We start from the raw sequence: 12,878 nt of genomic DNA on the forward strand, positions 1-12,878 counted from the left end.
TGGTGTCTTTTGTTTTTTTACTTATTTTTATTTACTGTTTAGGGATGCTTTTACCTGACCACTGTCTGTGGACCATGTGTGTGCAGTACCAGAGAAGGGTGGGTGGAGAAGAGGGCATCGGGACCCCAAGAACTGGAGCCTCGCTCTAGGTACGGGAAAAGAAGGAACCCAGGTCTGAGGGAAGAGCAAGTCAGGGCCATCAATTGATTGATTTATATCCATCCATCCATCCATCCATCCATCCATCCATCCAATCTATCTTGGTTTTTTGAGATAGGGTTCCTCTGTAACTTGTGTAACTTGTCTGTCCTGAAACTTGCTCTGTAGATCAGGCTGGCCTCGAACTCACAGAGATACCTCCCGAGTGCTGGTATTAAAGGCATGAGCCACCACCGCCAGATCCTAACTTACATTTTTAAATGGGTATATACAGTGGTCGCGGGCAGGGATTCAGGAGATGGTCAGAGAGCAACTCCAGTGAGTCTTACCCCAAGTGCAGTGGGGGGATCAGATTCAGGCTGTCACTGTGGGTTTTCTTTGTCTCTTTGGGGGCACCACCCGGCGCCCAAATAAATCACACACAGAGGCTTAATTCTTAGTTATGAATGTCTGCTTTGAGCTTGGCTTGTTTCTGGCCAGCTTTTCTTAACTTTAAATCACCCTGTGTGCCTTTCCCTCTGGACTTTTACCTTTTCTACTTATTAACCTTTTCTTTCACTCTGACTCCGTGACTTGCTGTGTAGCTGGGTGGCTGGACCCTGAGGTCCTCCTCTTTCTCTTGCTGCTAGACCTCTTTTTCTCCCAGATTTCTCCTATTTATTCTCTGCCTGCCAGCCCCACCCATCCTTTTCCTGCTTCGCTGTTGGCGGATCAGCTCTTTATTAGACCAGTCAGGTGTCTTAGACAGGTACAGTAACACAGCTTCACAGAGTTAAACAAATGCATCATAAACAAAAGTAACACACCTTAAAATAATATTCCCCAACAGTCAGCCATGACAGCAAGTGTGTTTTTCCCCTAAGCCGATTTGGCAGGCCCTGGGTTCATTGTTAGAGTTTTTTAATTTTATTTAAACTTGTGGGGTGGGGGTAGGTAGTAGCAGCTGTACAGACTAGCCAGGGGACTTTGGGTAGGGGTTCCAAACATACATAATGAGTGGACAGTGCCAGGCTTTCTCACTAAGACCTGGAAAAGTAACATGTAGGGGGCTGGAGAGATGGCTCAGCTGTTAAGCACACCAGCTGCTCTTCTAGAGGTCCTGAGTTCAATTCCTAGCGACCAACCACATAGTGACTCACAGCCATCTATAGTGGGATCTGGGGTGCAGGCGGACATGCAGATGGAGCACTCATATACATAAAATAAGTAAATCGGGTTCTTTTTAGATTTATTATGAATACAGTGTTCTCCCGGCATTTATGTGTGTGCATGTCAGAACAGGGCACCAGATCTCATTATAGATGGTTGTAAGACACCAACCATGTGATCACTAGGAATTGAACCCAGGACCTCTGGAAGAGCAGCCAGCGCTCTTGTCCTTGGAATCATCTCCCCAGGCCAATATATCTTTTTTAGAAAAACAAAATCATGTAGCTGGGCATTGTGGCATTTTCCTGTAATCTCTGCTCAGGGGTGGGGGTAAGGAGGCAGGGGGATACTGCTGAGGCAGGGGGATACTGCTGCTGCCCTAAGATCAAGGCCAGGCAAGACCACAAGTGAAAACCTGCCTCAAAAGAACAAGAGACCAGGTGTGTGGTGCACACCTTTATTGCCAGCTGCAGCAGGTGTCGTTTCTGGTCACACCCTGAACTCCAGCTGCAGCAGGTGTCATTTCTAGTCACACCTGAACTCCAGCTGCAGCAGGTGTCGTTTCTGGTCACACCCTGAACTCCAGCTGCAGCAGGCACCATCTCTGAGTTTGAGGCCAGCCTAGTCTACATAGTAAGTTCCAGGCCAGCCAGGGCTACATAGCTGCTGCTCCCCAACACATCCCCTACTCCTCCCCCTAATGGTTTGGGGGCAGCAAGGTGACTCATTGGGTAAAGGTGACTGCTGCCAAGCCTGACAACCTGAGTTCGATCCCCAGACCCCATGGGGTGGAAGGAGAGAGCCAACTCCCAGAATTGGCCCTTGACCTGGACACGCTCGCTTGCTGTAGCACCCACACACGTACAACTAGATTTAATGAACGAAACCCAAAGGAAAAAGATCGTATGGGCATACTTAAGAGAGCCGCTCTGTGCCTGTGGGACAGGTCATTGACTAGCTGGCTGTCTGGCCCTGTATCCACTCTGGATTCCCTGCTGTGGGTGGTGTACATTGAACATTTACCGATCGTCCCGGGAATCTAGGGAGAGATGGCACTAGTGGTCACCATAAGCATGTGGGGTTCCCAGCCCAGAAGCAGACTTTGCCTACCCAGTGGGAGGCCCGGGACGTAGAGCTGAGCAGTCAAAGCGGTGTTTGGCAGCGAGTGTGAAGAAGGGTCGATCTGGAACCGTAAGAAGCCAGTTGACTTGATGACTTATTCCTACAGTGAGGCTGGAAGGCTGAGTGACGGGGAGCACGGGGCAGCAAACGGATCGAGAGAACCTCGGGTAGTTGGAATTCAAAACCTGCTCCCGTCTGGTCGCAGATTCATCTATCGAGAGCGGGAGTGAGAGGCCTGAAAGATGGTTCATCTGTCAAGATCCTGTCCTGCCCTTGCACAGGACCAGAGTGGGGGTCTCAGCACCCACTTTAGGCAGCTCACAACCGCCTGTAACTCCAGTTCCAGGGTCTCAGGCACCGTCTTGGTCTCTGTGGGTACTTGCACACAACACACATGTACATGTATGTTGTGGTGTAGCACTTTCCTGGGAGGTTGAAACTTCTTAAGCCAGGAGGTACACAACTCAAAATAGCTTCAAGAAGTCCCTGAAACTGACCAGACCCACCAGGCCCCCGTCCTCCCAGGAGGCTGAGAGTCCCCCTCAGAGGAGCTAGCTGCAAAGGAGCCTCTGAAAGCAGAGCAGAGGCCTGGAGGAGGTGGAGATCAGCCTAGACACTGGAGGGGACACGCTCCAGCCCGCTTGAGCTGCCTGCAGGCTGTGCACAGTGGACTGGGGTCCCGTGTGCTGGGGACGGCTGGGTGGTACAGCTGTCTTTGAGTCAGTTCTGCTCCCACGAGTGACTCCTCACCCACATCCTTGTAACTAACCCCCAGAAAACTCATTGGTTCACCAAGGGGGCCTTTACAGAATCCACACTCTTGTCTGCTGTGGGCTCCCCCTCTAGGGTGAGTAGCCGTGTGTGTATGCTGCAGCTCCCCGGGAAAGGGCTTGGCACAACACATAACAACAACAGTCACAAAAACAACAACAAAAAAGGCTTTCCAACGGGAGTGAGATGAGACACTCTTTGAACTCTCCGTTGTCGCAGGGAGCAAGTCCACTCACATCCATCTGTTTTCTTTGAAACAGCAAGCCAAATAGAAAGTGCTGGTGAAGCGCTCTCTGTTGGCATTTAACCTTGACTGAGGGTCACTAAGACTGAGCACCTCAGACAGAGAGAGGAAGGACTTTTTCTCCCTCACCCAGAATGTCAGAAGAGCCTTTGGAGGGAGCTGTGTTCTGCCCTGCTATGAATCAACCCACCTGTGGTCTCTGCCCTACCCGCAGCTCCCCCAGCTCCAGGCCTCAGCCTGATTTCCAAGCAGAGCAGTGGGGAGAAGGAAGACTGGGAGCAGGGGCTTTGATTTGTTTTTCCCGGCAGATGCTGTCCCGGGCTGCAGCTGCTTTAGCTGGGTTTTAAAGAGGTGGATACTCTAGACCAGAACGGTCACCTGCAGATCACACAAGATGACTCGGCAGCCTGGGACGGAGTATTAAAGGGAAGGAAGGAGGAGGGAAGGAAGAGAAAGAAATCACTCCTTCAGTGTTTACCAAATGGTCAGTCAGAGGGTGAGAAGGTGAGCGCACGTGCCCATCGACCTGAGGTCTCCCCGGTCCACCACAGTCGTCCTGGCCTCCACCCTCTCCCCGCCGCCATAAATATGACGTCAAGCATCAGGACGACTAGGTCCGGACAATTCTCGCGCCTCTGCCTCGCAAGTGTTAGGATGACAGGTGTGAGCGCCACAGCCGGCTTAGTCATGGTTTCTGCTGAGAACTTGTAGCGAACTTCTGTGCGAAAGGAAAGTGGTTCACGGGCCGAGGGTGCAGCTCGGCCGGTGGACGGACCCGAGCGTGTGACCCCAGCGGTGGACGATGACACCCAGGCAGGATCAGAAGTTTAGGGTCCTCCTAGGCTACGTAGTGCGCTCGGGGAGTCCCTGGGGCCATCGCGGTCGCATGGCAAGAAAAAAAAAAAAAAGCACGCGGGGCGGGGCGTATGCAGACGAGGCGGCGCGCAGTGGCTGCCGGTCCCGCGAGCTTAGAGGGGGGCGTCCCGCGCGGTGACGATCCCGTGTGGGTGAGTGTGCTGTCCGCGGGGGCCAGAAGACCGCGACGGGTGTGGAGGGCGTGGGCGTCGATTGGGTGTGTCGATCGTGGTGACCGTGCGTTAAAGGGGCGCGCGTGTGTAGGGAGAGCGTGCGTGCGTGGCGAACAACTCATACTTACCTGGCAGGGGAGATACCATGATCACGAAGGTGGTTTTCCCAGGGCGAGGCTTATCCATTGCACTCCGGATGTGCTGACCCCTGCGATTTCCCCAAATGCGGGAAACTCGACTGCATAATTTGTGGTAGTGGGGGACTGCGTTCGCGCTCTCCCCTGGTTTTGTGGTTTCTAAAAAGAGACTTTTCTTCTAACTAACGATTTTCAACATGTGTTGACTGCCTCCAGTTCCTCGTTGTTAGCTCCATTTACAAACTGTTTGGAGAGAGGTGAGAAGTCACGACTATCATTCAGTTATTTGCTCCAAGCATCTGCACCCACGTTGCCAGTCCATCCATGCATCCACTCTGCACAGTGGGCCCCTGCAGTCGGGTCGGGCAGCCCCAGAGAGAAGAGCAGAGAGTGCTTTTTGGGAGACTTCCGGTCACCTTATAAAGGAGTTCATGGAGGAGGAGGAGGCTTGCCAGGAGGGTTGAGGGATTTCATTTCTGCATTGGAAGTCTAGTAGAGTCATTGTATCTAAGGTAAACATTAGAATGAAACTGTTGTTTTCTGGAATGTTTAGACATTGAAGAAATCGATGTTTAAAACAGTGTTTTCTGTGATTTATAGAGGTTCTTTTTTATTTTTCAAATTACACTCATGATATTAATTATACATATATTAACTACATTTCTGGTATTCATTGATTACATTCGCAGTATTCATTCAATAATTATATTTATGATATTCACTAATTACATTAATTGTATTGATTTATTACATTCATGATATTGTCCTGAGAGTACTGTCCATTTGTGGGACTTTTCCATCACACAAAACAGAGATTCTGTACTTAGGAAATCATTGCTCGATTTATAGAGTTTGATAAGTCTTTGCAGCCCAATAAGGCCTCTCCGTCGATGCAGCAATCCATATTAAACCGAATTGGAAAAGCCCAGGTTTAATGGGTAAAGCGTTCCCAGATGATTCCCGGCCCCTCAGAGAGGAGAAGGGGCCGAGAGAGGAACCGGGAAGAACCACGTGTCTGTTTTCTGGGATCTGCTCATGAATTCCGTGGGAGTGGTTTTGAGCCTCTCTGGGGGAGGAGCTGTGTTTGGCGGGCTTTGAAGGGGTGGGTTTGGGGAAAGAGATGGGGAGGGCAGTTGAGGTAGATCTTCCACCAGAACACTTCGGACTCTTTGGGTATATGGATACCAGGGTGCCAGGGGTGGAGGCGGAGCCAAACAGTTGTTTTTCAGGACTTTTACAGCGTTTTCGTGACTTTTGTCACAGTGAGGTCCTGGTAAATCTGCGTTATTGCGTTATTGAGTACTGCTAACAGTGCACATGAGAACTAAAGTTTCAGGAGTGGCTGTGACGTTTTCCTTCACGAAACATGTAGATCAGACCAGGGGCTTTGGTAAGAGGAACTTGTTTTACTCTAAATCACAACCTCTGTGTAACTATCGATAACGATGCTTCTGCGTGGCAGTTTGGGGTTCAGTCCATCGAGGCTGGACTGCCCTGCTGCCTCAGACCCTGACTACACCGTGGCACAGATTATAAATAAATCTCTTTTTAAAAATATTGTTGCCAGACAGTGGTGGCACATGTCTTTAATCTCAGCACTCAGCTAGATCCAGGACAGGCACTAAAAATACACAGAGAAACCCTGTCTCGAAAAAATATTGTTATAAATATTGTATTGTGGGTCAGACAGTGGTGGCACACGGCTTTAATCTGAATACTCGGGAGGCAGAGGCAGGTGGATTTCTGTGAGTTTGAGGCCAATCTGGTCTACAGAAGCAAGTTCCAGGACAGCCAGAGCTGTTGTTACACAGAGAAATTGTACTGTTTCACGTGTGTGGATGTTTTGCCTGCATGGATGTCTGTGTACCACCTTCTCAAAATGCCCACAGAGGCCAGGAGAAGTGTAGGGACTTTGGGTACTGGAGTTATAGATGATTGTGAGCCACCATGTGGGTGCCAGGTGGGAGTGGGTGCTGGGAATTGAACCTGGTGTCTCTGGAAGAGTGTAGCATGCTTTGTTGTGGCCCGCCAGCTCACAAATAATGACATGGAGGCTTCCTATTAATTATGAAAGCTTGGTCTTAGCTTAGACTTGTCCCACTAGTTCTTAAGACTAAAATTGACCCATTTATAGTAATCTACATTCTGCCTTGTGACTTTTTTTATTCAGTATATCTGACTCCCTTCATGTCCCATTGGTGTCTGTCAACTCCTACTTCCTTTCTCTCTCTGACCGGAAGTCCCGCCTACACCTCCTGCCTAGCTATTGGCCATTCAGCTCTTTATTAAAACAATCATAGTAATATATCTTCACAGGGATATCTCACAACATTTCCTCCTTTCTGTCTAAATAAAAAGGAACAGTTTTTTTTTGTTGTTTTTTTTTTTTTTTTTTTTTTTTTGGTTTTTCGAGACAGGGTTTCTCTGTGTAGCTTTGCGCCTTTCCTGGAACTCACTTGGTAGCCCAGGCTGGCCTCGAACTCACAGAGATCCGCCTGCCTCTGCCTCCCGAGTGCTGGGATTAAAGGCGTGCGCCACCACCGCCCGGCAAAAGGAACAGTTTTTAACTCTAACATAGTAAAACTATATACAATAAGAACAATTATCAGGTAAGAATGACATTTACAATGTCCAGTCTATCTGCATTTGGCAAATTTAGAGAAAATATCTCATTATATATCCTATCTTGATGAGTCAAAAGTTTTGTACCTAATTTGCTTCCTATCATAGCTTGTATTTCCAGCCTAAAATTACCCTTTTAGACCTTAAACCATTTCCTTTGATAAATAACTTAAGCATTCATGTCTCTCAACCTTATACACTTTATACCTCTTTTGTGAGGTGGTTTTTTCTGTACTCCATAACAAGGAAAGCTGTAACTATAAGTATCTCGTCTTCAACTCCATCAGAGACCCGAGAAGGATATACTATTACCTGAGTAAACAGGAAGTGCAGAGCAAACAACTTCCAAAACTACAGAAATGACAGAAGCAGCTGGCTGCCTGGACAGTCACCAAGGTTCCTCTCCAACGTTGGGCATCCATCTTGGGCCTACAGGCCTAGAATATCTGACAAACTCCTGTGAAGCAGGAATTTTGAAGGACTGTCCTACCTTGTCTTGGCAAAGTTCAACAGTCTTTTTCTTCAGTGTCCTGCTTGTCCAGTTGTACAACATAATGTCAGCAGACAAGACAAGAGCAGTTTCTTGCCCAAATAGCTAGTTTTGCCACATTGAAAGCAAACTCCATAGGGAGGTTCTTTGGTGCCCATCATCTTTTCTGAAGTGTATCAGCGCTGCCAGGAGCAGACGTGTCTCACTGTCATGAAAAGCCTTGTGTTAACAAAACATTTTAACTGCCATATTCTGTAGGTCTTTGAAGTGTTTGAAGACCATCTCTCTATTAAAATATATCTCTGTTTGACCTTGAAAACATACCTATCATGGTTACAAGTTTGATTGTTATAGGTGATGAACTACTAACCTGCATTTCTTTATATCCTGAATAGATTGTAATAACAACTTCCAAGGACTAGAAATTACATTGTGAAATGAGCTGCATAGGTAGGTACAACACCCTAAAGAAGAGCAGAAGTGTGTATACAGCATGTTCTAACAAAAAGAACCTTAAATTTGTATCAATATACAAAAATATCTTAAGGGTAGAAACACATATACGGTATAACAAAAAGAACCTTAAATTTGTATCAATATACAAAAACATCTTTTTTTTTTTTTAGAGCTGAGGACCGAACCCTGGGCCTTGCACTTGCTAGGCAAGTGCTCTACCACTGAGCTAAATCCCCAACCCCACAAAAATATCTTAAACAAGAGTAGAAACATATATATGATATAACAAAAATAACCTTAAATTGGTATCAATATACAAAAATCCATAGCAATATAAAATATTTAAGACTAGTAGTTGTCCTTTTAGTTTAAAAGTAGATTAAATAATCTACCCTTTTATTCTATCATTTCTATACCCTCTTACTCTTTTCAGAATGAGATTCCTGAATATAAACTCCTTTGTTTAGCTTTTTTCCTCACCATGACCAATAACAACTTGCAACCAACCCCCCTAAACAATGACAAATATCCATAACCCACAGAATCACCAAAACCCACCCACCCCACCTCTTGGGAATGTGGGCGTCATGTTCTCTGAATTGCTTCCTGCTGTCTGGGGGCAGTGGCATCTCTAGGGGACCCTGACAAAATTAAGATAATGGTCAAGGCCTGGAGAGTAGCTGCATCCTTCGTTGCCAGTCTGTGTGTGATGGGAAGGGGCTGGGCTTGTCTCAAGTCCTGGATGGAGCAGTGCATGAGGATGAACCAGCTCAGCTAGCTGCCCTGAAACTGTCCTGAGCAGCTGCAGTCCAGAGTGATCGTGGGTGGAGTTTGTCAGCTCAGTGGCTGTTGTTACCACAGTTTTTGCTGCCTGGGGGACCAACCTCCAGCAGCACAGGGCTCAAAGGGAGTCCTCGGAGTCTGCTTACCGTAGCTTTTTTTTTTTAATCTGAGGGGATGAGGGGGAAGACACTCCCATACTCTCTTGATGGTTTCTTTCAGACCTCTTTATTCTTTTGTATTCTGTCTGCATTCTGTATTCTCTTTTCTTATCTCTATCCAGAGATGTCCCTTCCTTCTCTCTTGATGTTTTCCTTCTGACTCGGTCTTATTCTTCCTTATTCTCTCATTTGCGATGTTTTCCTTCTAACTCTATCTTTATTCTATCTTATGCTCTCTCTTTATTTTTCCTCTACAGCTTATATACCCCAACAAATCCTTTCAGGCAATATAGGAATTACAATGTGGTGATATTTTATTTTTCAATTGAATGGTGACAATAAATACAAGAAACAGTATGTTTTCCATATCTCGTACGTGATTAAACATTTGAAAAACAAATAATTCCCAAGAACCTACGTACATTCATACCCAAGCGACTTGTTATAGATTAGCAGAGTATAAGCCAGCAAGGTATTCCCCTCAGCTGGTTCTTTTACTGGCAGGCTGTGATTGTGGTTACAATAAAAGAACCAATCACTTTATCGCAGGTTTTTGGATTTAGCGGTTTTTTGTTGTTGTTGTTGTTGTTGTTGTTGTTGTTTATTTAACCCGTTAGTGCTGAGGATTGATCTCACACGCTAGGCATGCCCTCTCTCACCAAGCTATATATACATGTCCCTGCCCAGGTCGCAGTTTTGTGTGTTGTTTTGAGACAGGGTCTCTCCGTGGAGCTGTGGCTGGCCTAGAACTCACAGAGCTCCCACCAAACAGCCCAGCCCTCGAGTCTTAGTGCTTCGTTCCTGTTTGGTAGCTCTGGCTGTCCCAGAACTCACTCTGTAGACCAGCCCGGCCTCCAACTCGCAGAGATCCGCCTGCCTCGGCCTCCTGAGTGCCGGCTGGGGTTATCCTTTGCCTATCTGTAACCCTCCACATACAGCAGCTATTCGTAATAACTCCATTCATTAGCGACGTCTTCACGCACGCACACAATGTACGTCAACCACGTCCACGACCCTGGTCTCTCTCTTGTCCCCTCACAGTCCTGCAGATCCCCTTCGTCTTCCCAACCAGCCTCCTCCACTGACCATTTTTAACACTTATTTTGTGAGTATTCACGAGTGACACACCACCTGTGTGCCAGGACCTGTGCATGTCAGAAGAGGCTGTCGGGTCCCCCGGGACCGGAGCTGGCAGGTGGCTGTGAGCTGCCCCGTGGGTGCGGGGATCGAACCTCGGTCTTCCGACAGAGCAGCCCGCGTTCTAAACCGCTGAGTCGTTTCTCCAGCCCCCAACTCCAGTTCCATGTCTTGTTTGTTTTTGTTTGCCTGTTGGTTGGTTTTGAGACGAGATCTCAGCGGGTAGCCCTGGCTACCTGGAACTAGATGTGTAGACCACAGGTGTCTAGCCTCGAACTCACGGCGCTCCTGCACAGCCGCAGCGTTGGGATGGATTACAGGGTTGCGCTGGCCAGTTGACTGTCAACTTGACGCGGGATCCGGCTGAAGGCTGGAGAGCCCGACCGGCATTTCCTTCACCCGTGGTGAATGAGGGAAGACCGAGCCCACGGTGGGCGGTGCCACCCCAGGGCTTGTGGTCCTGGGTGCTCGGAGAAAGCCTGGCCCGCACAATCCCCGAGTGCGTGACCCCAGCGGTGGACGATGACACCCAGGCAGGATCAGTTTAGGGTCCTCCTAGGTTACGTAGTGCGCTCGGGGAGTCCCTGGGGACATCGCGGTCGCAAGGGAAAAAAAAAAAAAAAAAAAAAAAGCACGCGGGGCGGGGCTATGCAAACGAATCGGCGCGCAGTGGCTGCCGGTCCCGAGAACTCGGAGGGCGGCGTCCCGCGCGGTGACGATCCCGTGTGGGTGAGTGTGCTGTCCGCGGGGAAGAGAAGACCGCGACGGGTGTGGAGGGCGTGGGCGTCGATTGGGTGTGGCGACCGGGGTGACCGTGCGTTAAAGGGGCGCGTGTGTGTAGGGAGAGCGTGCGTGCGTGTCGAGCAACTCATACTTACCTGGCAGGGGAGATACCATGATCACGAAGGTGGTTTTCCCAGGGCGAGGCTTATCCATTGCACTCCGGATGTGCTGACCCCTGCGATTTCCCCAAATGCGGGAAACTCGACTGCATAATTTGTGGTAGTGGGGGACTGCGTTCGCGCTCTCCCCTGGTGATTTCCGTCGAACATTAGACTTAAGCCTTCTATCATTTGAGACACTTTTCCTAGCCACCTCAAGATGTATATACAAGTCTAAGCTCTATGTGTCTTGTGAATCTGCTTCTGTGACTCATTTTTGTCCATCCTTACTTTTCTCGGTCCTCGGATATACACACTGGAGTAGACACTGGCACTGAAGACAGATTGGGAATGTGTGTGCTTGACAGAAACTGGAGTTTATGTCGGAGCGGGGAACCACCACACTGCCTTACAAGGTTCGGCTCTGGGGGATCGATCTTCCCTCTGTAGACCAGGCTGGACTCACAGACATCCACCTACCCCTTCCTCCCATTCTGGGACTAAAGGCCCTGCGCCGCCGGCCACCGCCGGTCTGCCTGCCCGCGTTTTCTTCGTGAATGAGGAGGGCGGGTCCAGCCTTGTTGTTGGTACCAACCTTAGGCTAGTGGTCCTGAGTTCTCTAAGAAATGAGTCTCTGAGCAGTGATGACCAAGGCGACAGGGTAAGCACGCCCCTCTGTGGCCTCTGCAGCAGCTCCTGCCTGCCGGTTTGAGTTCCAGCCCTGACTTCAATGCCGAACTATGATGCCGAAGTGTAAAACCATGTATACCCGAAGGGTAAAACCATGTATACCCTTTTCCTCATCTGTTTGCTTTTAAAGGTCACGCTGTTTAATCACAGCGAGCCTTAACTAGGACGCTATGGAAACCATCGTTGCCAGTATGGAAAGGGAAACAAACATTGGTACATCTGTGCACCCCGGTCGTTCAGTAGGGTAGGGGTTGGATCCCCAGGAAACGGAGATATAGACGAGTATCAGCCACCTTGTGGCTGGTGTTGGGAACCAGACCCGGGTCCTCTGTAAAGAGCAGCCGGTGCTCCCAACAGCTGAGTCATTTCTCCAGTCCCCCTCCTCTACTTTCATATCTTATTTGGTTTGTTTTTAAACTGTGTATTTGTTGGCTGGCTGGGAACTAGATATGTAGACCAGGTGTCTTAGTCAGGGTTTCTGTCGCAGGGACAAAACACCGTGATCCAAGCAACTTGGGGAGGAGGGGTTTGTTTATTTGGCTTATGCTTCCACATCGAAGGAACTTAGGACAGGAACTCAAGCAGGGCAGGATGCTGGCTGGAGGCTGGAGGCAGGAGCTGATGATGCAGAGGCAAGGGCTAGGAGTGCTGTGTACTGGCTTGCTCCCCAGGGCTCGGTCAGCCTGCTTTCTCACAGACCCTGAGACCAACAGCCCAGGGATCACTAATTAATAAAATGCCTTAGGGCCGGGTGGTGTTGCACGACTTTAATCCCAGCACTGGAGAGGCAGAGACAAGTGGATCTCTGAGTTCCAGGCCAGCCTGTGAAAGGAGCAAGCAGACGCCATAACAGGCTGTCAGTTTTCTTTTGGACATCAGGCCTCAATTTCAGTTTCCTGTGACTTGAGCAGGCAGTTTCTGGGAGGGCCATGACATAGTCCTTGCGGTAGCTCCCTTTCTGCACGTACTCGGACTGCTCAAGGTTCAGCCAGTTGTTTACTGTCTGGGACCCCTCAGCAACTTAGAGCTACGTGCATGGGTCAATGTGAAC

The 12,878-nt window shown here is 48.9% G+C and overlaps 2 non-coding genes across 2 annotated transcripts; both read left to right on the forward strand.

Annotated features, from left to right (window-relative positions):
- Nucleotides 1–4,593: 4,593 nt before the first annotated feature.
- On the forward strand, nucleotides 4,594–4,757 carry LOC121822604 (U1 spliceosomal RNA). Its single transcript, XR_006063783.1, has one exon. It is a non-coding gene; the product is annotated as a U1 spliceosomal RNA (small nuclear RNA).
- A 6,369-nt stretch (nucleotides 4,758–11,126) lies between these two features.
- Nucleotides 11,127–11,290, forward strand: LOC121822615 (U1 spliceosomal RNA). The gene has a single exon (XR_006063793.1). It is a non-coding gene; the product is annotated as a U1 spliceosomal RNA (small nuclear RNA).
- The last annotated feature ends 1,588 nt before the right edge of the window (nucleotides 11,291–12,878 follow it).

Source organism: Peromyscus maniculatus, chromosome 14 (genome assembly GCF_049852395.1).
Source record: "Peromyscus maniculatus bairdii isolate BWxNUB_F1_BW_parent chromosome 14, HU_Pman_BW_mat_3.1, whole genome shotgun sequence".
Lineage (NCBI taxonomy): Eukaryota > Metazoa > Chordata > Mammalia > Rodentia > Cricetidae > Peromyscus > Peromyscus maniculatus.